Genomic DNA, 23,514 nt, shown 5'->3' on the forward strand with positions numbered 1-23,514 from the left:
ATTCATTTGCTGGAAGAGCTCACAGCACGCAGGGAAACACTGACATTTCCCATTTTTTGTATGTTAGCGGATATTGCAAAAACTTCAGAAAAAACTTTTGGGCCCGGCATGTGGGGAGGGGCGCACTGCCTTCCAGGAAGTGTTATCCAGAAGCTCTCTAAACCCAGTCCTTTTGGGTTTTTATGGAGACCTCATTCTATAGGCACGATGGGTTAAACCGTAAGCTATTGGTCATCAACTCAACCTGAGGCTCTCAACCCTCCCTGGAAATTGGGGTTGAGGCTTTGCCATTCTCAGTCTGAGTAAAAGAATTTACACAAACGGAATTTTAAAACAGATTAGCATAACTGGGAACTTAACTAGATGATGGGATTATCTGGAGCCACACCTTGATATTCCTAAGCCCAGCACCCGCATCCAACGGATGCTCCACCCAACTGGCTCCCAAGTCTCTACGGGGTTCCAGAGCAAAAGAATGTTTCTACAACGCCTATCTCCACCTCTTCTTCAAAGTCTTTTCGCTTACACGGGTAATTCCTAAACTGCCATGCATCAGGGTCAGGGGGAGGGCTTCTTACCACACAGATCTGTGGATCTCCGGGGTTTGAGGGTGACAAGGATGCTGCTGATGTCTAAACTACATCGTGGGAACCACAGAACCCCCACTTGGTTTTCAGTGTTTCCGTGCATTTAATTCATCATACCTTTGGCCAAGAAAACTTGTAAGTTCTTAGATTGTCCCAAAGGTGGCACATGAAATCAAATCAGGAGCACAGTTTCCTACGAGGTGTAGCCTGGGAAAGTTGCGGGTGACTGATGGAAAGGAGGAGTGAAGCTCCGCCCTTTCCGCTGCGAGGCCACGCCCGAGGATATTTAAACCCACCCTGGCTGGCCTGCACTCAGATCTTCGCAGAGCGGAGCAGCGGCCGGAGCGTTTGGCGGACTCTGCGTGGACTTGGAGCTCACAGCGTCTTGCGACTTGGAAGCGGATTCAGAGGACAGGACAGAACACTTGGGCAAGTGGATCTCTGTCTGTCTGTCTGTCTGTCTCATTGGTTGGTTTATTTCCATTTTCTTAAGGAGCACATACCTCACACCACACACACACACACACACACACACACACACACACACACACACACAGACTCCTTCATTCTGCGGGTCAGGAAATTAGTAGGGGTCTCTGGGAGCTGCAGTTTTCCTAATCATGTCTGCACCTAAGAGCACTAGGGTCTTGTCTGGCTCTTCTTATGAACGTTCCCCCAGCCCGGACTCCCCAAGATCCATGCTAGCCTCACCCAGCTTCTCCCTGTCCCCTCTCAGAAACTCAGTCTTAAGAGGAAGCTCCTCACCAGGGATCCGGAGCTACCATTCACCATCCCCTAGGGCTTCACCACACTCACCTCTGTCATCACCAGTATCCCACAATCTCCCATTTCCCTGTCCTCTCCGTGATGGGCAATCAATGAAGCCAATGGGCTCTCCCGTGTCCTCCTCTGAGGATTCTTCAGAGTCACCACGTTCATCAGTAATATACCACACGTTCCTACTGCCATCACCCAGCAGCTCACCCCCAGCTCTCGGGGAGTCTCCTGAGTCTCCCAGCTACTCTCCAAACAACCCCAGATTTCAGCTGGAGTCAGCCCCCCACACCCAGGAATCACCTACAAACTCACGAGCCTCACGGTGCTCCTCCCCTATGTCTTTCACCTCTTCACCCCCAGGCCTCCGGGACTCTCCTGTGGCTCCCAGTTACTCTCAAGCCATCCCCAGGTTCCTGCGGGAGTCGGCCCCATGCACCCAGGAGTCCCCCAGATACTCACAGGTCTCGGGAGAATATGAGAGGTCCCCCAGCCCTGACTCCTCAAGATTCATGCCTGCCTCACCCAGCATCTACCTCTCCCCTCCCAGGAACTCAGACCCAAGGGGCAGCTCCTCACAAGGGATGTGGAAGTACTCTACATCATCCCGCAGGGCTTCACCACTCTCACATCCGTCATCGACAGAATTCCACAACTTTACATTTCCCTTTCCTAACCAAGCACGACAATCACTCATGTCATTGTGTTCTCCCGTGTCCTCCTCTGGAGATTCCTCACAGTCACCCCATTCATCAATAATGCGCCATATGTTCTTACTGCCATCATCCAGCAGCTCACCCCCAGCCACCAATGACTCTCCTGTCTGTCCCAGCTACTCTCCAACTATGCCCAGATTTCAGCGGGCGTCGGTATCCCACACCCCAGAAACACCTACAAACTCCCAGACCTCAGTGAGATCCTCGCCAGTCTCTCCCACGTCTTCACCCCCAGCCCTTTCCGACCCTCCAGTCTCTCCCAGCTACTCTCCAACCACGCCCACATTTCAGCGCGGGTCAGATCCAGGAACCCAGGGATCACCACCAAGCCCACCACTTTCACTGTGTTACTCCCCAGTCTCTAGCACGTCTTTATCTCCAACCCTCAGGGACTCTCCTGTCTGTCCCAGCTACTCTCCAACCACGCCCACATTTCAGCTGGAAGCAGTGCCTTGCACCCCGGAATCACCACCAAACTCACCAATTTCACTCAATTACTCGCCAGTCTCTCTCATATCTTCACCAGCCCTCAGGGACTCTCCTGTCTGTCCCAGCTACTCTCCAACCACGCCCAGATTTCAGCTGGAAGCAGTGCCTTGCACCCCGGAATCACCACCAAACTCACCAATTTCACTCAGATACTCTCCAGTCTCTCTCATGTCTTCACCAGCCCTCAGGGACTCTCCTGTCTGTCCCAGCTACTCTCCAACCACGCCCAGATTTCAGCTGGAAGCAGTTCCTTGCACCCCGGAACCACCACCAAACTCACCAACTTCACTGCATTACTCGCCAGTCTCTCTCATGTCTTCACCAGCCCTCAGGGACTCTCCTGTCTGTCCCAGCTGCTCTCCAACCACACCCAGATTTCAGCTGGAAGCAGTTCCTTGCACCCCAGGATCACCACCAAACTCACCAATTTCACTCAGATACTCTCCAGTCTCTCTCATGTCTTCACCAGCCCTCAGGGACTCTCCTGTCTGTCCCAGCTACTCTCCAACCACGCCCAGATTTCAGCTGGAAGCAGTTCCTTGCACCCCGGAACCACCACCAAACTCACCAACTTCACTGCGTTACTCGCCAGTCTCTCTCATGTCTTCACCAGCCCTCAGGGACTCTCCTGTGTGTCCCAGCTACTCTCCAACCACGCCCAGATTTCAGCTGGAAGCAGTTCCTTGCACCCCGGAACCACCACCAAACTCACCAACTTCACTGCGTTACTCGCCAGTCTCTCTCATGTCTTCACCAGCCCTCAGGGACTCTCCTGTCTCTCCCAGCTACTCTCCAACCACGCCCAGATTTCAGCTGGAAGCAGTTCCTTGCACCCCGGAACCACCACCAAACTCACCAACTTCACTGCGTTACTCGCCAGTCTCTCTCATGTCTTCACCAGCCCTCAGGGACTCTCCTGTCTCTCCCAGCTACTCTCCAACCACGCCCAGATTTCAGCTGGAAGCAGTTCCTTGCACCCCAGGATCACCACCAAACTCACCAATTTCACTCAGATACTCTCCAGTCTCTCTCATGTCTTCACCAGCCCTCAGGGACTCTCCTGTCTGTCCCAGCTACTCTCCAACCATGCCCAGATTTCAGCTGGAAGCAGTTCCTTGCACCCCGGAATCACCACCAAACTCACCAATTTCACTCAATTACTCTCCAGTCTCTCTCATGTCTTCACCAGCCCTCAGGGACTCTACTGTCTGTCCCAGCTGCTCTCCAACCTCGCCCAGATTTCAGCTGGAAGCAGTTCCTTGCACCCCAGACTCACCACCAAACTCACCAATTTCACTCAATTACTCTCCAGTCTCTCTCATGTCTTCTCCAGCCCTCAGGGACTCTCCTGTCTGTCCCAGCTACTCTCCAACCACCCCCAGATTTCAGCTGGAGTCAGTTCCAGGCACCCCGGAGTCACCACCAAACTCACCAGTTTCACTGTGTTACTCCCCAGTCTCTCTCATGTCTTCACCCCCAGTGACCTGGGACTCTCCCGTCTGTCCCAGCTACTCTCCCACCACGCCCAGATTTCTGAGGGAGTCAGCCTCCCACACTCCGGAATCACCTACAGGCTCACAGACTTCACGGAGGTCCTCCCTGGTCTCTCTCAGGTCTTTGCCCTCAGCCCACAGGGACTCTTGTGTCTCTTTCAGCTACTCTCAAAACTTCTCTAGATTCCAGCTGGACTCAGTTCCAGGCACCCACGACACACCACCAAACTCACGGATTTCACTGACTTACTCCCCAGTCTCTCCATGTTCTCACCCCCAGCCCTCAGGGACTCTTCTGTCTCTCTCAGCTACTCTCCAACCATCTCCACATTACACCTGGGGTCAGCTTCCCACACCCAGGTATCACCTACAAACTCACGGACCTTACTGCAACCCTCCCCCATTTCTTTCACCTCTTCACCCCCTGCCTTCAGGGACTATCCTGTGTCTCCCAGCTTCTCTCCAGCCTTCCCCAGATTTCTGCCACAGTCAGCCCCAGGCACCCAGGGGAACCCGGGACACTCACAGGCCTCACGAGACTGCCTCCCAATGACCTGTATCTATACAGGGATGGCTCCCACGCTTCCCTCAGTGACCCCAAACCCATCTCCAATTACACTCAGACACTCCCAGGGCCTGACAGCTACTCCCCGTTATTGTCCTTCAGTTCGAAGCCCTGGCCAATCTACTAGCCAACATGATGCAGCTACCTGGCCATATCTCCACATTTCTGGGGAGGGCCCCACACCCAGCCGCAGAAGAGCCCCTCCTGCATTCCGTCCTCACACACAGGCCTGTCCAACCACTTGCTACTCTCACACTCTTGCCAGCAGAAGAGGCCCCTGTAATGGCCGATATCACCGCCCAGTCTATCCTCACCCCACGGCTGTGCAGAGGGACCCTCCTGCTGGCCCACGTGGCTGCCAGAGCCCATGCTGGCACGACGCTCCAGCGTGTCGGCGTCCCTGCAGGCCACGCTACCGGTGACATGGCTAGCATGACCCTCCTTCCTGGCAGTGACACTGCTGATGTGAACCACAGTTTCACAGCTGACATTTGTAAATAGGACCATTTTCCCTTTTCTCTCTCCCTCCCATTCACAGGGCTTCTCATTCTCTCTGTTTCTGCCTCCGTTTCAGAGATTTACTCACCTTTTTCTCTCTCACTATGTCTGCCGTGGTCTCCATAAGAGTGTGCCACATAAAATTGCCCCATTAAAAGTCATGAATTGAGTGGATTTTAGTATATTTGTGCCTGTGCACATTCAATTTTAATTCGCAATCTATTTTAGAAGGTTTTATCACCCCCGAACAGAGAAAAACCCTGTGGACATTAGTCACTCCTCATTCTGTCTCAAACCCTCTCCCTGACCCTCAGCCCTAGGTAACAACTGCATAGAGCGATCAACCCCATATGCATAGATTTCCATACTGTGGACATTTCCTATAAACGGAATTGCACAATACGTGAGCTTTTATGACTGACATAACACTTTTAGCACAGTATTTTCAAGATTCATCCACATTGCAGCCTTACCCACAGGGGGAAACCACTTTTTGTGGTTTCAGTAACACCGGGTGTTTTCTCCTTCCTCCCGTCTTTCCTTCCTTCCTTCCTTCCTTCCTTTCCTCCACCTATTTCTCTCTTATTCCTTCTGCCCTCTCTCTTTCATAGGCCTTAGGTGCATCCTATGTCCTGCGTGTTTGTGAGGAATCCTCGACAGGTGCTGAAAAATTGTGTTATTGTAATTATTTACCGCTATCTCTCTTTCATGGTTCTCCATCAGTTGTAAGCATCTATTGGTTTATCCCAGGTCACTAAGTATATTTTAATTAGGTACACCTGTTTTTCTTTATACACCTGTTTCTGGAGTATAGGGTCGCATACCCATAGACCCAGTGTATCTCAGAAACGCATCTAATATTCCAACAGACCCATCATAACGTTGAAAACTCATAAATCAAACCAACTTAAGTCACGGTTTGTCGGTGGATACGGGCTCCATCAATTCCATTGTGTTCAATAATGCTGTACGCCGTTAACAATGGCAGACTGATTGGGCGTGGATGTGGATGACATTATAAAAATCAGTTATTAGAGGGATACTTTAACCTGACTGAAGAGCTGATCTAATGGTATTAGTACAGTGCATGATTCTGTGAGATGTTTTCAGACAGAGTAGTACATTTGTGTATGAAATTCTGTGGCTTTTTTCACTTAGTAGGAACCTTTGTGTGTGGAAAACTGAGAAAATTACTTTGTGCTGTAGAGTCTGGCATTCATTGTAGATTAAAGCTTATTTTTCTGGAAGTAAATCTTATTCAATAAAATACTACTCTTTATAATAAAAAACAAAGACACTGGTGATGTGAAGTCATTACCCTCAACAACCTAATCCGGGAACAGAAAACCAAACGCCACATTCTCACTTATAATGGGAGCTGAACAATGGGATCACATGGACACAGGAAGGGGAACAACACACACTGGGGCCTTTCGAGAGGCAGAGCGTTAAGAAAAACAGCTACTGCCTGCTGGGCTGAATACCTAGGTGATGGGTTGACAGGTGCCGCAAACCACCGTGGCACACGTTTACCTTAGTAACAAATCTGCACACCCTGCCCGTATATCCCAGAACTTCGAAACAAATCGAAAGCAAAGAAAACGAGAAAGCAATAGCAAAACGCTAACGGCAAAACAAAGTTTCAAACTCAGAAAGTGACAGACCAATTTTTGGTTCAAATCATGGTTCTCAACCCAGGTGCCATAAGGTCAGGATAAAGAATTTGATGACGTATTGTAAATAAGACATGCAGCGGATGACCAGAGAAATTGTTCTCAACATACGTGTGGCTTCGAGTTCAACGGTGACGCTACCTACCGGGACATAGCATTAGATTCCAAAGGGCCGAGTCCCGCAAGACTGGCCTCCCACACTAATAACAATGGGAAGCCCTACGTTGTTTTACCTGTGCTTCTCAGCAACTGGCTATAAGTCAGGTTTCCACCACTCCCAGTTTTAGTTGCATTCATTTGCTGGAAGAGCTCACAGCACGCAGGGAAACACTGACATTTCCCATTTTTTGTATGTTAGCGGATATTGCAAAAACTTCAGAAAAAACTTTTGGGCCCGGCATGTGGGGAGGGGCGCACTGCCTTCCAGGAAGTGTTATCCAGAAGCTCTCTAAACCCAGTCCTTTTGGGTTTTTATGGAGACCTCATTCTATAGGCACGATGGGTTAAACCGTAAGCTATTGGTCATCAACTCAACCTGAGGCTCTCAACCCTCCCTGGAAATTGGGGTTGAGGCTTTGCCATTCTCAGTCTGAGTAAAAGAATTTACACAAACGGAATTTTAAAACAGATTAGCATAACTGGGAACTTAACTAGATGATGGGATTATCTGGAGCCACACCTTGATATTCCTAAGCCCAGCACCCGCATCCAACGGATGCTCCACCCAACTGGCTCCCAAGTCTCTACGGGGTTCCAGAGCAAAAGAATGTTTCTACAACGCCTATCTCCACCTCTTCTTCAAAGTCTTTTCGCTTACACGGGTAATTCCTAAACTGCCATGCATCAGGGTCAGGGGGAGGGCTTCTTACCACACAGATCTGTGGATCTCCGGGGTTTGAGGGTGACAAGGATGCTGCTGGTGTCTAAACCACATCGTGGGAACCACAGAACCCCCAGTTGGTTTTCAGTGTTTCCGTGCATTTAATTCATCATACCTTTGGCCAAGAAAACTTGTAAGTTCTTAGATTGTCCCAAAGGTGGCGCATGAAATCAAATCAGGAGCACAGTTTCCTACGAGGTGTAGCCTGGGAAAGTTGCGGGTGACTGATGGAAAGGAGGAGTGAAGCTCCGCCCTTTCCGCTGCGAGGCCGCGCCCGAGGCTATTTAAACCCACCCTGGCTGGCCTGCACTCAGATCTTCGCAGAGCGGAGCAGCGGCCGGAGCGTTTGGCGGACTCTGCGTGGACTTGGAGCTCACAGCGTCTTGCGACTTGGAAGCGGATTCAGAGGACAGGACAGAACACTTGGGCAAGTGGATCTCTGTCTGTCTGTCTGTCTGTCTCATTGGTTGGTTTATTTCCATTTTCTTAAGGAGCACATACCTCACACCCCACACACACACACACACACACACACACACACACACACACACACGCACACACAGACTCCTTCATTCTGCGGGTCAGGAAATTAGTAGGGGTCTCTGGGAGCTGCAGTTTTCCTAATCATGTCTGCACCTAAGAGCACTAGGGTCTTGTCTGGCTCTTCTTATGAACGTTCCCCCAGCCCGGACTCCCCAAGATCCATGCTAGCCTCACCCAGCTTCTCCCTGTCCCCTCTCAGAAACTCAGTCTTAAGAGGAAGCTCCTCACCAGGGATCCGGAGCTACCATTCACCATCCCCTAGGGCTTCACCACACTCACCTCTGTCATCACCAGTATCCCACAATCTCCCATTTCCCTGTCCTCTCCGTGATGGGCAATCAATGAAGCCAATGGGCTCTCCCGTGTCCTCCTCTGAGGATTCTTCAGAGTCACCACGTTCATCAGTAATATACCACACGTTCCTACTGCCATCACCCAGCAGCTCACCCCCAGCTCTCGGGGAGTCTCCTGGGTCTCCCAGCTACTCTCCAAACAACCCCAGATTTCAGCTGGAGTCAGCCCCCCACACCCAGGAATCACCTACAAACTCACGAGCCTCACGGTGCTCCTCCCCTATGTCTTTCACCTCTTCACCCCCAGGCCTCCGGGACTCTCCTGTGGCTCCCAGTTACTCTCAAGCCATCCCCAGGTTCCTGCGGGAGTCGGCCCCATGCACCCAGGAGTCCCCCAGATACTCACAGGTCTCGGGAGAATATGAGAGGTCCCCCAGCCCTGACTCCTCAAGATTCATGCCTGCCTCACCCAGCATCTACCTCTCCCCTCCCAGGAACTCAGACCCAAGGGGCAGCTCCTCACAAGGGATGTGGAAGTACTCTACATCATCCCGCAGGGCTTCACCACTCTCACATCCGTCATCGACAGAATTCCACAACTTTACATTTCCCTTTCCTAACCAAGCACGACAATCACTCATGTCATTGTGTTCTCCCGTGTCCTCCTCTGGAGATTCCTCACAGTCACCCCATTCATCAATAATGCGCCATATGTTCTTACTGCCATCATCCAGCAGCTCACCCCCAGCCACCAATGACTCTCCTGTCTGTCCCAGCTACTCTCCAACTACGCCCAGATTTCAGCGGGCGTCGGTATCCCACACCCCAGAAACACCTACAAACTCCCAGACCTCAGTGAGATCCTCGCCAGTCTCTCCCACGTCTTCACCCCCAGCCCTTTCCGACCCTCCAGTCTCTCCCAGCTACTCTCCAACCACGCCCACATTTCAGCGCGGGTCAGATCCAGGAACCCAGGGATCACCACCAAGCCCACCACTTTCACTGTGTTACTCCCCAGTCTCTAGCACGTCTTTATCTCCAACCCTCAGGGACTCTCCTGTCTGTCCCAGCTACTCTCCAACCACGCCCACATTTCAGCTGGAAGCAGTGCCTTGCACCCCGGAATCACCACCAAACTCACCAATTTCACTCAGATACTCTCCAGTCTCTCTCATGTCTTCACCAGCCCTCAGGGACTCTCCTGTCTGTCCCAGCTACTCTCCAACCACGCCCAGATTTCAGCTGGAAGCAGTTCCTTGCACCCCGGAACCACCACCAAACTCACCAACTTCACTGCATTACTCGCCAGTCTCTCTCATGTCTTCACCAGCCCTCAGGGACTCTCCTGTCTGTCCCAGCTGCTCTCCAACCACACCCAGATTTCAGCTGGAAGCAGTTCCTTGCACCCCAGGATCACCACCAAACTCACCAATTTCACTCAGATACTCTCCAGTCTCTCTCATGTCTTCACCAGCCCTCAGGGACTCTCCTGTCTGTCCCAGCTACTCTCCAACCACGCCCAGATTTCAGCTGGAAGCAGTTCCTTGCACCCCGGAACCACCACCAAACTCACCAACTTCACTGCGTTACTCGCCAGTCTCTCTCATGTCTTCACCAGCCCTCAGGGACTCTCCTGTCTGTCCCAGCTACTCTCCAACCACGCCCAGATTTCAGCTGGAAGCAGTTCCTTGCACCCCGGAACCACCACCAAACTCACCAACTTCACTGCGTTACTCGCCAGTCTCTCTCATGTCTTCACCAGCCCTCAGGGACTCTCCTGTCTCTCCCAGCTACTCTCCAACCACGCCCAGATTTCAGCTGGAAGCAGTTCCTTGCACCCCGGAACCACCACCAAACTCACCAACTTCACTGCGTTACTCGCCAGTCTCTCTCATGTGTTCACCAGCCCTCAGGGACTCTCCTGTCTGTCCCAGCTACTCTCCAACCACGCCCAGATTTCAGCTGGAAGCAGTTCCTTGCACCCCAGGATCACCACCAAACTCACCAATTTCACTCAGATACTCTCCAGTCTCTCTCATGTCTTCACCAGCCCTCAGGGACTCTCCTGTCTGTCCCCGCTACTCTCCAACCACGCCCAGATTTCAGCTGGAAGCAGTTCCTTGCACCCCGGAATCACCACCAAACTCACCAATTTCACTCAATTACTCTCCAGTCTCTCTCATGTCTTCACCAGCCCTCAGGGACTCTACTGTCTGTCCCAGCTGCTCTCCAACCTCGCCCAGATTTCAGCTGGAAGCAGTTCCTTGCACCCCAGACTCACCACCAAACTCACCAATTTCACTCAATTACTCTCCAGTCTCTCTCATGTCTTCTCCAGCCCTCAGGGACTCTCCTGTCTGTCCCAGCTAGTCTCCAACCATGCCCAGATTTCAGCTGGAAGCAGTTCCTTGCACCCCGGAATCACCACCAAACTCACCAATTTCACTCAATTACTCTCCAGTCTCTCTCATGTCTTCACCAGCCCTCAGGGACTCTACTGTCTGTCCCAGCTGCTCTCCAACCTCGCCCAGATTTCAGCTGGAAGCAGTTCCTTGCACCCCAGACTCACCACCAAACTCACCAATTTCACTCAATTACTCTCCAGTCTCTCTCATGTCTTCTCCAGCCCTCAGGGACTCTCCTGTCTGTCCCAGCTACTCTCCAACCACCCCCAGATTTCAGCTGGAGTCAGTTCCAGGCACCCCGGAGTCACCACCAAACTCACCAGTTTCACTGAGTTACTCCCCAGTCTCTCTCATGTCTTCACCCCCAGTGACCTGGGACTCTCCCGTCTGTCCCAGCTACTCTCCCACCACGCCCAGATTTCTGAGGGAGTCAGCCTCCCACACTGCGGAATCACCTACAGGCTCACAGACTTCACGGAGGTCCTCCCTGGTCTCTCTCAGGTCTTTGCCCTCAGCCCACAGGGACTCTTGTGTCTCTTTCAGCTACTCTCAAAACTTCTCTAGATTCCAGCTGGACTCAGTTCCAGGCACCCACGACACACCACCAAACTCACGGATTTCACTGACTTACTCCCCAGTCTCTCCATGTTCTCACCCCCAGCCCTCAGGGACTCTTCTGTCTCTCTCAGCTACTCTCCAACCATCTCCACATTACACCTGGGGTCAGCTTCCCACACCCAGGTATCACCTACAAACTCACGGACCTTACTGCAACCCTCCCCCATTTCTTTCACCTCTTCACCCCCTGCCTTCAGGGACTATCCTGTGTCTCCCAGCTTCTCTCCAGCCTTCCCCAGATTTCTGCCACAGTCAGCCCCAGGCACCCAGGGGAACCCGGGACACTCACAGGCCTCACGAGACTGCCTCCCAATGACCTGTATCTATACAGGGATGGCTCCCACGCTTCCCTCAGTGACCCCAAACCCATCTCCAATTACACTCAGACACTCCCAGGGCCTGACAGCTACTCCCCGTTATTGTCCTTCAGTTCGAAGCCCTGGCCAATCTACTAGCCAACATGATGCAGCTACCTGGCCATATCTCCACATTTCTGGGGAGGGCCCCACACCCAGCCGCAGAAGAGCCCCTCCTGCATTCCGTCCTCACACACAGGCCTGTCCAACCACTTGCTACTCTCACACTCTTGCCAGCAGAAGAGGCCCCTGTAATGGCCGATATCACCGCCCAGTCTATCCTCACCCCACGGCTGTGCAGAGGGACCCTCCTGCTGGCCCACGTGGCTGCCAGAGCCCATGCTGGCACGACGCTCCAGCGTGTCAGCGTCCCTGCGGGCCACGCTACCGGTGACATGGCTAGCATGACCGTCCTTCCTGGCAGTGACACTGCTGATGTGAACCACAGTTTCACAGCTGACATTTGTAAATAGGACCATTTTCCCTTTTCTCTCTCCCTCCCATTCACAGGGCTTCTCATTCTCTCTGTTTCTGCCTCCGTTTCAGAGATTTACTCACCTTTTTCTCTCTCACTATGTCTGCCGTGGTCTCCATAAGAGTGTGCCACATAAAATTGTCCCATTAAAAGTCATGAATTGAGTGGATTTTAGTATATTTGTGCCTGTGCACATTCAATTTTAATTCGCAATCTATTTTAGAAGGTTTTATCACCCCCGAACAGAGAAAAACCCTGTGGACATTAGTCACTCCTCATTCTGTCTCAAACCCTCTCCCTGACCCTCAGCCCTAGGTAACAACTGCATAGAGCGATCAACCCCATATGCATAGATTTCCATACTGTGGACATTTCCTATAAACGGAATTGCACAATACGTGAGCTTTTATGACTGACATAACACTTTTAGCACAGTATTTTCAAGATTCATCCACATTGCAGCCTTACCCACAGGGGGAAACCACTTTTTGTGGTTTCAGTAACACCGGGTGTTTTCTCCTTCCTCCCGTCTTTCCTTCCTTCCTTCCTTCCTTCCTTTCCTCCACCTATTTCTCTCTTATTCCTTCTGCCCTCTCTCTTTCATAGGCCTTAGGTGCATCCTACGTCCTGCGTCTTTTTGAGGAATCCTCGACAGGTGCTGAAAAATTGTGTTATTGTAATTATTTACCGCTATCTCTCTTTCATGGTTCTCCATCAGTTGTAAGCATCTATTGGTTTATCCCAGGTCACTAAGTATATTTTAATTAGGTACACCTGTTTTTCTTTATACACCTGTTTCTGGAGTATAGGGTCGCATACCCATAGACCCAGTGTATCTCAGAAACGCATCTAATATTCCAACAGACCCATCATAACGTTGAAAACTCATAAATCAAACCAACTTAAGTCACGGTTTGTCGGTGGATATGGGCTCCATCAATTCCATTGTGTTCAATAATGCTGTACGCCGTTAACAATGGCAGACTGATTGGGCGTGGATGTGGATGACATTATAAAAATCAGTTATTAGAGGGATACTTTAACCTGACTGAAGAGCTGATCTAATGGTATTAGTACAGTGCATGATTCTGTGAGATGTTTTCAGACAGAGTAGTACATTTGTGTATGAAATTCTGTGGCTTTTTTCACTTAGTAGGAACCTTTGTGTGTGGAAAACTGAGAAAATTACTTTGTGCTGTAGAGTCTGGCATTCATTGTAGATTAAAGCTTATTTTTCTGGAAGTAAATCTTATTCAATAAAATACTACTCTTTATAATAAAAAACAAAGACACTGGTGATGTGAAGTCATTACCCTCAACAACCTAATCCGGGAACAGAAAACCAAACGCCACATTCTCACTTATAATGGGAGCTGAACAATGGGATCACATGGACACAGGAAGGGGAACAACACACACTGGGGCCTTTCGAGAGGCAGAGCGTTAAGAAAAACAGCTACTGCCTGCTGGGCTGAATACCTAGGTGATGGGTTGACAGGTGCCGCAAACCACCGTGGCACACGTTTACCTTAGTAACAAATCTGCACACCCTGCCCGTATATCCCAGAACTTCGAAACAAATCGAAAGCAAAGAAAACGAGAAAGCAATAGCAAAACGCTAACGGCAAAACAAAGTTTCAAACTCAGAAAGTGACAGACCAATTTTTGGTTCAAATCATGGTTCTCAACCCAGGTGCCATAAGGTCAGGATAAAGAATTTGATGACGTATTGTAAATAAGACATGCAGCGGATGACCAGAGAAATTGTTCTCAACATACGTGTGGCTTCGAGTTCAACGGTGACGCTACCTACCGGGACATAGCATTAGATTCCAAAGGGCCGAGTCCCGCAAGACTGGCCTCCCACACTAATAACAATGGGAAGCCCTACGTTGTTTTACCTGTGCTTCTCAGCAACTGGCTATAAGTCAGGTTTCCACCACTCCCAGTTTTAGTTGCATTCATTTGCTGGAAGAGCTCACAGCACGCAGGGAAACACTGACATTTCCCATTTTTTGTATGTTAGCGGATATTGCAAAAACTTCAGAAAAAACTTTTGGGCCCGGCATGTGGGGAGGGGCGCACTGCCTTCCAGGAAGTGTTATCCAGAAGCTCTCTAAACCCAGTCCTTTTGGGTTTTTATGGAGACCTCATTCTATAGGCACGATGGGTTAAACCGTAAGCTATTGGTCATCAACTCAACCTGAGGCTCTCAACCCTCCCTGGAAATTGGGGTTGAGGCTTTGCCATTCTCAGTCTGAGTAAAAGAATTTACACAAACGGAATTTTAAAACAGATTAGCATAACTGGGAACTTAACTAGATGATGGGATTATCTGGAGCCACACCTTGATATTCCTAAGCCCAGCACCCGCATCCAACGGATGCTCCACCCAACTGGCTCCCAAGTCTCTACGGGGTTCCAGAGCAAAAGAATGTTTCTACAACGCCTATCTCCACCTCTTCTTCAAAGTCTTTTCGCTTACACGGGTAATTCCTAAACTGCCATGCATCAGGGTCAGGGGGAGGGCTTCTTACCACACAGATCTGTGGATCTCCGGGGTTTGAGGGTGACAAGGATGCTGCTGGTGTCTAAACCACATCGTGGGAACCACAGAACCCCCAGTTGGTTTTCAGTGTTTCCGTGCATTTAATTCATCATACCTTTGGCCAAGAAAACTTGTAAGTTCTTAGATTGTCCCAAAGGTGGCGCATGAAATCAAATCAGGAGCACAGTTTCCTACGAGGTGTAGCCTGGGAAAGTTGCGGGTGACTGATGGAAAGGAGGAGTGAAGCTCCGCCCTTTCCGCTGCGAGGCCGCGCCCGAGGCTATTTAAACCCACCCTGGCTGGCCTGCACTCAGATCTTCGCAGAGCGGAGCAGCGGCCGGAGCGTTTGGCGGACTCTGCGTGGACTTGGAGCTCACAGCGTCTTGCGACTTGGAAGCGGATTCAGAGGACAGGACAGAACACTTGGGCAAGTGGATCTCTGTCTGTCTGTCTGTCTGTCTCATTGGTTGGTTTATTTCCATTTTCTTAAGGAGCACATACCTCACACCACACACACACACACACACACACACACACACACACACACACACACACACACGCACACACAGACTCCTTCATTCTGCGGGTCAGGAAATTAGTAGGGGTCTCTGGGAGCTGCAGTTTTCCTAATCATGTCTGCACCTAAGAGCACTAGGGTCTTGTCTGGCTCTTCTTATGAACGTTCCCCCAGCCCGGACTCCCCAAGATCCATGCTAGCCTCACCCAGCTTCTCCCTGTCCCCTCTCAGAAACTCAGTCTTAAGAGGAAGCTCCTCACCAGGGATCCGGAGCTACCATTCACCATCCCCTAGGGCTTCACCACACTCACCTCTGTCATCACCAGTATCCCACAATCTCCCATTTCCCTGTCCTCTCCGTGATGGGCAATCAATGAAGCCAATGGGCTCTCCCGTGTCCTCCTCTGAGGATTCTTCAGAGTCACCACGTTCATCAGTAATATACCACACGTTCCTACTGCCATCACCCAGCAGCTCACCCCCAGCTCTCGGGGAGTCTCCTGGGTCTCCCAGCTACTCTCCAAACAACCCCAGATTTCAGCTGGAGTCAGCCCCCCACACCCAGGAATCACCTACAAACTCACGAGCCTCACGGTGCTCCTCCCCTATGTCTTTCACCTCTTCACCCCCAGGCCTCCGGGACTCTCCTGTGGCTCCCAGTTACTCTCAAGCCATCCCCAGGTTCCTGCGGGAGTCGGCCCCATGCACCCAGGAGTCCCCCAGATACTCACAGGTCTCGGGAGAATATGAGAGGTCCCCCAGCCCTGACTCCTCAAGATTCATGCCTGCCTCACCCAGCATCTACCTCTCCCCTCCCAGGAACTCAGACCCAAGGGGCAGCTCCTCACAAGGGATGTGGAAGTACTCTACATCATCCCGCAGGGCTTCACCACTCTCACATCCGTCATCGACAGAATTCCACAACTTTACATTTCCCTTTCCTAACCAAGCACGACAATCACTCATGTCATTGTGTTCTCCCGTGTCCTCCTCTGGAGATTCCTCACAGTCACCCCATTCATCAATAATGCGCCATATGTTCTTACTGCCATCATCCAGCAGCTCACCCCCAGCCACCAATGACTCTCCTGTCTGTCCCAGCTACTCTCCAACTACGCCCAGATTTCAGCGGGCGTCGGTATCCCACACCCCAGAAACACCTACAAACTCCCAGACCTCAGTGAGATCCTCGCCAGTCTCTCCCACGTCTTCACCCCCAGCCCTTTCCGACCCTCCAGTCTCTCCCAGCTACTCTCCAACCACGCCCACATTTCAGCGCGGGTCAGATCCAGGAACCCAGGGATCACCACCAAGCCCACCACTTTCACTGTGTTACTCCCCAGTCTCTAGCACGTCTTTATCTCCAAACCTCAGGGACTCTCCTGTCTGTCCCAGCTACTCTCCAACCACGCCCACATTTCAGCTGGAAGCAGTGCCTTGCACCCCGGAATCACCACCAAACTCACCAATTTCACTCAATTACTCGCCAGTCTCTCTCATATCTTCACCAGCCCTCAGGGACTCTCCTGTCTGTCCCAGCTACTCTCCAACCACGCCCAGATTTCAGCTGGAAGCAGTGCCTTGCACCCCGGAATCACCACCAAACTCACCAATTTCACTCAGATACTCTCCAGTCTCTCTCATGTCTTCACCAGCCCTCAGGGACTCTCCTGTCTGTCCCAGCTACTCTCCAACCACGCCCAGATTTCAGCTGGAAGCAGTTCCTTGCACCCCGGAACCACCACCAAACTCACCAACTTCACTGCATTACTCGCCAGTCTCTCTCATGTCTTCACCAGCCCTCAGGGACTCTCCTGTCTGTCCCAGCTGCTCTCCAACCACACCCAGATTTCAGCTGGAAGCAGTTCCTTGCACCCCAGGATCACCACCAAACTCACCAATTTCACTCAGATACTCTCCAGTCTCTCTCATGTCTTCACCAGCCCTCAGGGACTCTCCTGTCTGTCCCAGCTACTCTCCAACCACGCCCAGATTTCAGCTGGAAGCAGTTCCTTGCACCCCGGAACCACCACCAAACTCACCAACTTCACTGCGTTACTCGCCAGTCTCTCTCATGTCTTCACCAGCCCTCAGGGACTCTCCTGTCTGTCCCAGCTACTCTCCAACCACGCCCAGATTTCAGCTGGAAGCAGTTCCTTGCACCCCAGAATCACCGCCTAACTCACCAATTTCACTCAATTACTCGCCAGTCTCTCTCATGTCTTCACCAGCCCTCAGGGACTCTACTGTCTGTGCCAGCTACTCTCCAACCACGCCCAGATTTCAGCTGGAAGCAGTTCCTTGCACCCCGGAATCACCGCCAAACTCACCAATTTCACTCAATTACTCGCCAGTCTCTCTCATGTCTTCACCAGCCCTCAGGGACTCTCCTGTCTGTCCCAGCTACTCTCCAACCACCCCCAGATTTCAGCAGGAGTCAGTTCCAGGCACCGCAGAGTCACCACCAAACTCACCAGTTTCACTGAGTTACTCCCTAGTCTCTCTCATGTCTTCACCCCCAGTGACCTAGGACTCTCCCGTCTGTCCCAGCTACTCTCCCACCATGCCCAGATTTCAGAGGGAGTCAGCCTCCCACACTCCGGAATCACCTACAGACTCACAGACTTCACGGAGGTCCTCCCTGGTCTCTCTCAGTTCTTTGCCCTCAGCCCACCGGGACTCTTGTGTCTCTTTCAGCTACTCTCAAAACTTCTCTAGATTGCAGCTGGACTCAGTTCCAGGCACCCACGACACACCACCAAACTCACGGATTTCACTGACTCACTCCCCAGTCTCTCCATGTTCTCACCCCCAGCCCTCAGGGACTCTTCTGTCTCTCTCAGCTACTCTCCAACCATCTCCAGATTTCACCTGGAGTCAGCTTCCCTCACCCCGGGATCTCCTACAAACTCACGGACCTTACTTCATCCCTCCCCCATTTCTTTCACCTCTTCACCCCCTGCCTTCAGGGACTATCCTGTGTCTCCCAGCTTCTCTCCAGCCTTCCCCAGATTTCTGCCACAGTCAGCCCCAGGCACCCAGGGGAACCCTGGACACTCACAGGCCTCAGGAGACTACCTCCCTATGACCTGTATCTATACAGGGATGGCTCCCACGCTTCCCTCAGTGACCCCAAACCCATCTCCAATTACACTCAGACACTCCCAGGGCCTGACAGCTACTCCCCGTTATTGTCCTTCAGTTCGAAGCCCTGGCCAATCTACTAGCCAACATGATGCAGCTACCTGGCCATATCTCCACATTTCTGGGGAGGGCCCCACACCCAGCCGCAGAAGAGCCCCTCCTGCATTCCGTCCTCACACACAGGCCTGTCCAACCACTTGCTACTCTCACACTCTTGCCAGCAGAAGAGGCCCCTGTAATGGCCGATATCACCGCCCAGTCTATCCTCACCCCACGGCTGTGCAGAGGGACCCTCCTGCTGGCCCACGTGGCTGCCAGAGCCCATGCTGGCACGACGCTCCAGCGTGTCAGTGTCCCTGCGGGCCACGCTACCGGTGACATGGCTAGCATGACCCTCCTTCCTGGCAGTGACACTGCTGATGTGAACCACAGTTTCACAGCTGACATTTGTAAATAGGACCATTTTCCCTTTTCTCTCTCCCTCCCATTCACAGGGCTTCTCATTCTCTCTGTTTCTGCCTCCGTTTCAGAGATTTACTCACCTTTTTCTCTCTCACTATGTCTGCCGTGGTCTCCATAAGAGTGTGCCACATAAAATTGCCCCATTAAAAGTCATGAATTGAGTGGATTTTAGTATATTTGTGCCTGTGCACATTCAATTTTAATTCGCAATCTATTTTAGAAGGTTTTATCACCCCCGAACAGAGAAAAACCCTGTGGACATTAGTCACTCCTCATTCTGTCTCAAACCCTCTCCCTGACCCTCAGCCCTAGGTAACAACTGCATAGAGCGATCAACCCCATATGCATAGATTTCCATACTGTGGACATTTCCTATAAACGGAATTGCACAATACGTGAGCTTTTATGACTGACATAACACTTTTAGCACAGTATTTTCAAGATTCATCCACATTGCAGCCTTACCCACAGGGGGAAACCACTTTTTGTGGTTTCAGTAACACCGGGTGTTTTCTCCTTCCTCCCGTCTTTCCTTCCTTCCTTCCTTCCTTCCTTTCCTCCACCTATTTCTCTCTTATTCCTTCTGCCCTCTCTCTTTCATAGGCCTTAGGTGCATCCTATGTCCTGCGTCTTTTTGAGGAATCCTCGACAGGTGCTGAAAAATTGTGTTATTGTAATTATTTACCGCTATCTCTCTTTCATGGTTCTCCATCAGTTGTAAGCATCTATTGGTTTATCCCAGGTCACTAAGTATATTTTAATTAGGTACACCTGTTTTTCTTTATACACCTGTTTCTGGAGTATAGGGTCGCATACCCATAGACCCAGTGTATCTCAGAAACGCATCTAATATTCCAACAGACCCATCATAACGTTGAAAACTCATAAATCAAACCAACTTAAGTCACGGTTTGTCGGTGGATATGGGCTCCATCAATTCCATTGTGTTCAATAATGCTGTACGCCGTTAACAATGGCAGACTGATTGGGCGTGGATGTGGATGACATTATAAAAATCAGTTATTAGAGGGATACTTTAACCTGACTGAAGAGCTGATCTAATGGTATTAGTACAGTGCATGATTCTGTGAGATGTTTTCAGACAGAGTAGTACATTTGTGTATGAAATTCTGTGGCTTTTTTCACTTAGTAGGAACCTTTGTGTGTGGAAAACTGAGAAAATTACTTTGTGCTGTAGAGTCTGGCATTCATTGTAGATTAAAGCTTATTTTTCTGGAAGTAAATCTTATTCAATAAAATACTACTCTTTATAATAAAAAACAAAGACACTGGTGATGTGAAGTCATTACCCTCAACAACCTAATCCGGGAACAGAAAACCAAACGCCACATTCTCACTTATAATGGGAGCTGAACAATGGGATCACATGGACACAGGAAGGGGAACAACACACACTGGGGCCTTTCGAGAGGCAGAGCGTTAAGAAAAACAGCTACTGCCTGCTGGGCTGAATACCTAGGTGATGGGTTGACAGGTGCCGCAAACCACCGTGGCACACGTTTACCTTAGTAACAAATCTGCACACCCTGCCCGTATATCCCAGAACTTAGAAACAAATCGAAAGCAAAGAAAACGAGAAAGCAATAGCAAAACGCTAACGGCAAAACAAAGTTTCAAACTCAGAAAGTGACAGACCAATTTTTGGTTCAAATCATGGTTCTCAACCCAGGTGCCATAAGGTCAGGATAAAGAATTTGATGACGTATTGTAAATAAGACATGCAGCGGATGACCAGAGAAATTGTTCTCAACATACGTGTGGCTTCGAGTTCAACGGTGACGCTACCTACCGGGACATAGCATTAGATTCCAAAGGGCCGAGTCCCGCAAGACTGGCCTCCCACACTAATAACAATGGGAAGCCCTACGTTGTTTTACCTGTGCTTCTCAGCAACTGGCTATAAGTCAGGTTTCCACCACTCCCAGTTTTAGTTGCATTCATTTGCTGGAAGAGCTCACAGCACGCAGGGAAACACTGACATTTCCCATTTTTTGTATGTTAGCGGATATTGCAAAAACTTCAGAAAAAACTTTTGGGCCCGGCATGTGGGGAGGGGCGCACTGCCTTCCAGGAAGTGTTATCCAGAAGCTCTCTAAACCCAGTCCTTTTGGGTTTTTATGGAGACCTCATTCTATAGGCACGATGGGTTAAACCGTAAGCTATTGGTCATCAACTCAACCTGAGGCTCTCAACCCTCCCTGGAAATTGGGGTTGAGGCTTTGCCATTCTCAGTCTGAGTAAAAGAATTTACACAAACGGAATTTTAAAACAGATTAGCATAACTGGGAACTTAACTAGATGATGGGATTATCTGGAGCCACACCTTGATATTCCTAAGCCCAGCACCCGCATCCAACGGATGCTCCACCCAACTGGCTCCCAAGTCTCTACGGGGTTCCAGAGCAAAAGAATGTTTCTACAACGCCTATCTCCACCTCTTCTTCAAAGTCTTTTCGTTTACACGGGTAATTCCTAAACTGCCATGCATCAGGGTCAGGGGGAGGGCTTCTTACCACACAGATCTGTGGATCTCCGGGGTTTGAGGGTGACAAGGATGCTGCTGGTGTCTAAACCACATCGTGGGAACCACAGAACCCCCAGTTGGTTTTCAGTGTTTCCGTGCATTTAATTCATCATACCTTTGGCCAAGAAAACTTGTAAGTTCTTAGATTGTCCCAAAGGTGGCGCATGAAATCAAATCAGGAGCACAGTTTCCTACGAGGTGTAGCCTGGGAAAGTTGCGGGTGACTGATGGAAAGGAGGAGTGAAGCTCCGCCCTTTCCGCTGCGAGGCCGCGCCCGAGGCTATTTAAACCCACCCTGGCTGGCCTGCACTCAGATCTTCGCAGAGCGGAGCAGCGGCCGGAGCGTTTGGCGGACTCTGCGTGGACTTGGAGCTCACAGCGTCTTGCGACTTGGAAGCGGATTCAGAGGACAGGACAGAACACTTGGGCAAGTGGATCTCTGTCTGTCTGTCTGTCTGTCTCATTGGTTGGTTTATTTCCATTTTCTTAAGGAGCACATACCTCACACCACACACACACACACACACACACACACACACACACACACACACACACGCACACACAGACTCCTTCATTCTGCGGGTCAGGAAATTAGTAGGGGTCTCTGGGAGCTGCAGTTTTCCTAATCATGTCTGCACCTAAGAGCACTAGGGTCTTGTCTGGCTCTTCTTATGAACGTTCCCCCAGCCCGGACTCCCCAAGATCCATGCTAGCCTCACCCAGCTTCTCCCTGTCCCCTCTCAGAAACTCAGTCTTAAGAGGAAGCTCCTCACCAGGGATCCGGAGCTACCATTCACCATCCCCTAGGGCTTCACCACACTCACCTCTGTCATCACCAGTATCCCACAATCTCCCATTTCCCTGTCCTCTCCGTGATGGGCAATCAATGAAGCCAATGGGCTCTCCCGTGTCCTCCTCTGAGGATTCTTCAGAGTCACCACGTTCATCAGTAATATACCACACGTTCCTACTGCCATCACCCAGCAGCTCACCCCCAGCTCTCGGGGAGTCTCCTGGGTCTCCCAGCTACTCTCCAAACAACCCCAGATTTCAGCTGGAGTCAGCCCCCCACACCCAGGAATCACCTACAAACTCACGAGCCTCACGGTGCTCCTCCCCTATGTCTTTCACCTCTTCACCCCCAGGCCTCCGGGACTCTCCTGTGGCTCCCAGTTACTCTCAAGCCATCCCCAGGTTCCTGCGGGAGTCGGCCCCATGCACCCAGGAGTCCCCCAGATACTCACAGGTCTCGGGAGAATATGAGAGGTCCCCCAGCCCTGACTCCTCAAGATTCATGCCTGCCTCACCCAGCATCTACCTCTCCCCTCCCAGGAACTCAGACCCAAGGGGCAGCTCCTCACAAGGGATGTGGAAGTACTCTACATCATCCCGCAGGGCTTCACCACTCTCACATCCGTCATCGACAGAATTCCACAACTTTACATTTCCCTTTCCTAACCAAGCACGACAATCACTCATGTCATTGTGTTCTCCCGTGTCCTCCTCTGGAGATTCCTCACAGTCACCCCATTCATCAATAATGCGCCATATGTTCTTACTGCCATCATCCAGCAGCTCACCCCCAGCCACCAATGACTCTCCTGTCTGTCCCAGCTACTCTCCAACTACGCCCAGATTTCAGCGGGCGTCGGTATCCCACACCCCAGAAACACCTACAAACTCCCAGACCTCAGTGAGATCCTCGCCAGTCTCTCCCACGTCTTCACCCCCAGCCCTTTCCGACCCTCCAGTCTCTCCCAGCTACTCTCCAACCACGCCCACATTTCAGCGCGGGTCAGATCCAGGAACCCAGGGATCACCACCAAGCCCACCACTTTCACTGTGTTACTCCCCAGTCTCTAGCACGTCTTTATCTCCAAACCTCAGGGACTCTCCTGTCTGTCCCAGCTACTCTCCAACCACGCCCACATTT

Source organism: Pan paniscus, chromosome 23 (assembly GCF_029289425.2).
Source record: "Pan paniscus chromosome 23, NHGRI_mPanPan1-v2.0_pri, whole genome shotgun sequence".
Taxonomy (NCBI): domain Eukaryota; kingdom Metazoa; phylum Chordata; class Mammalia; order Primates; family Hominidae; genus Pan; species Pan paniscus.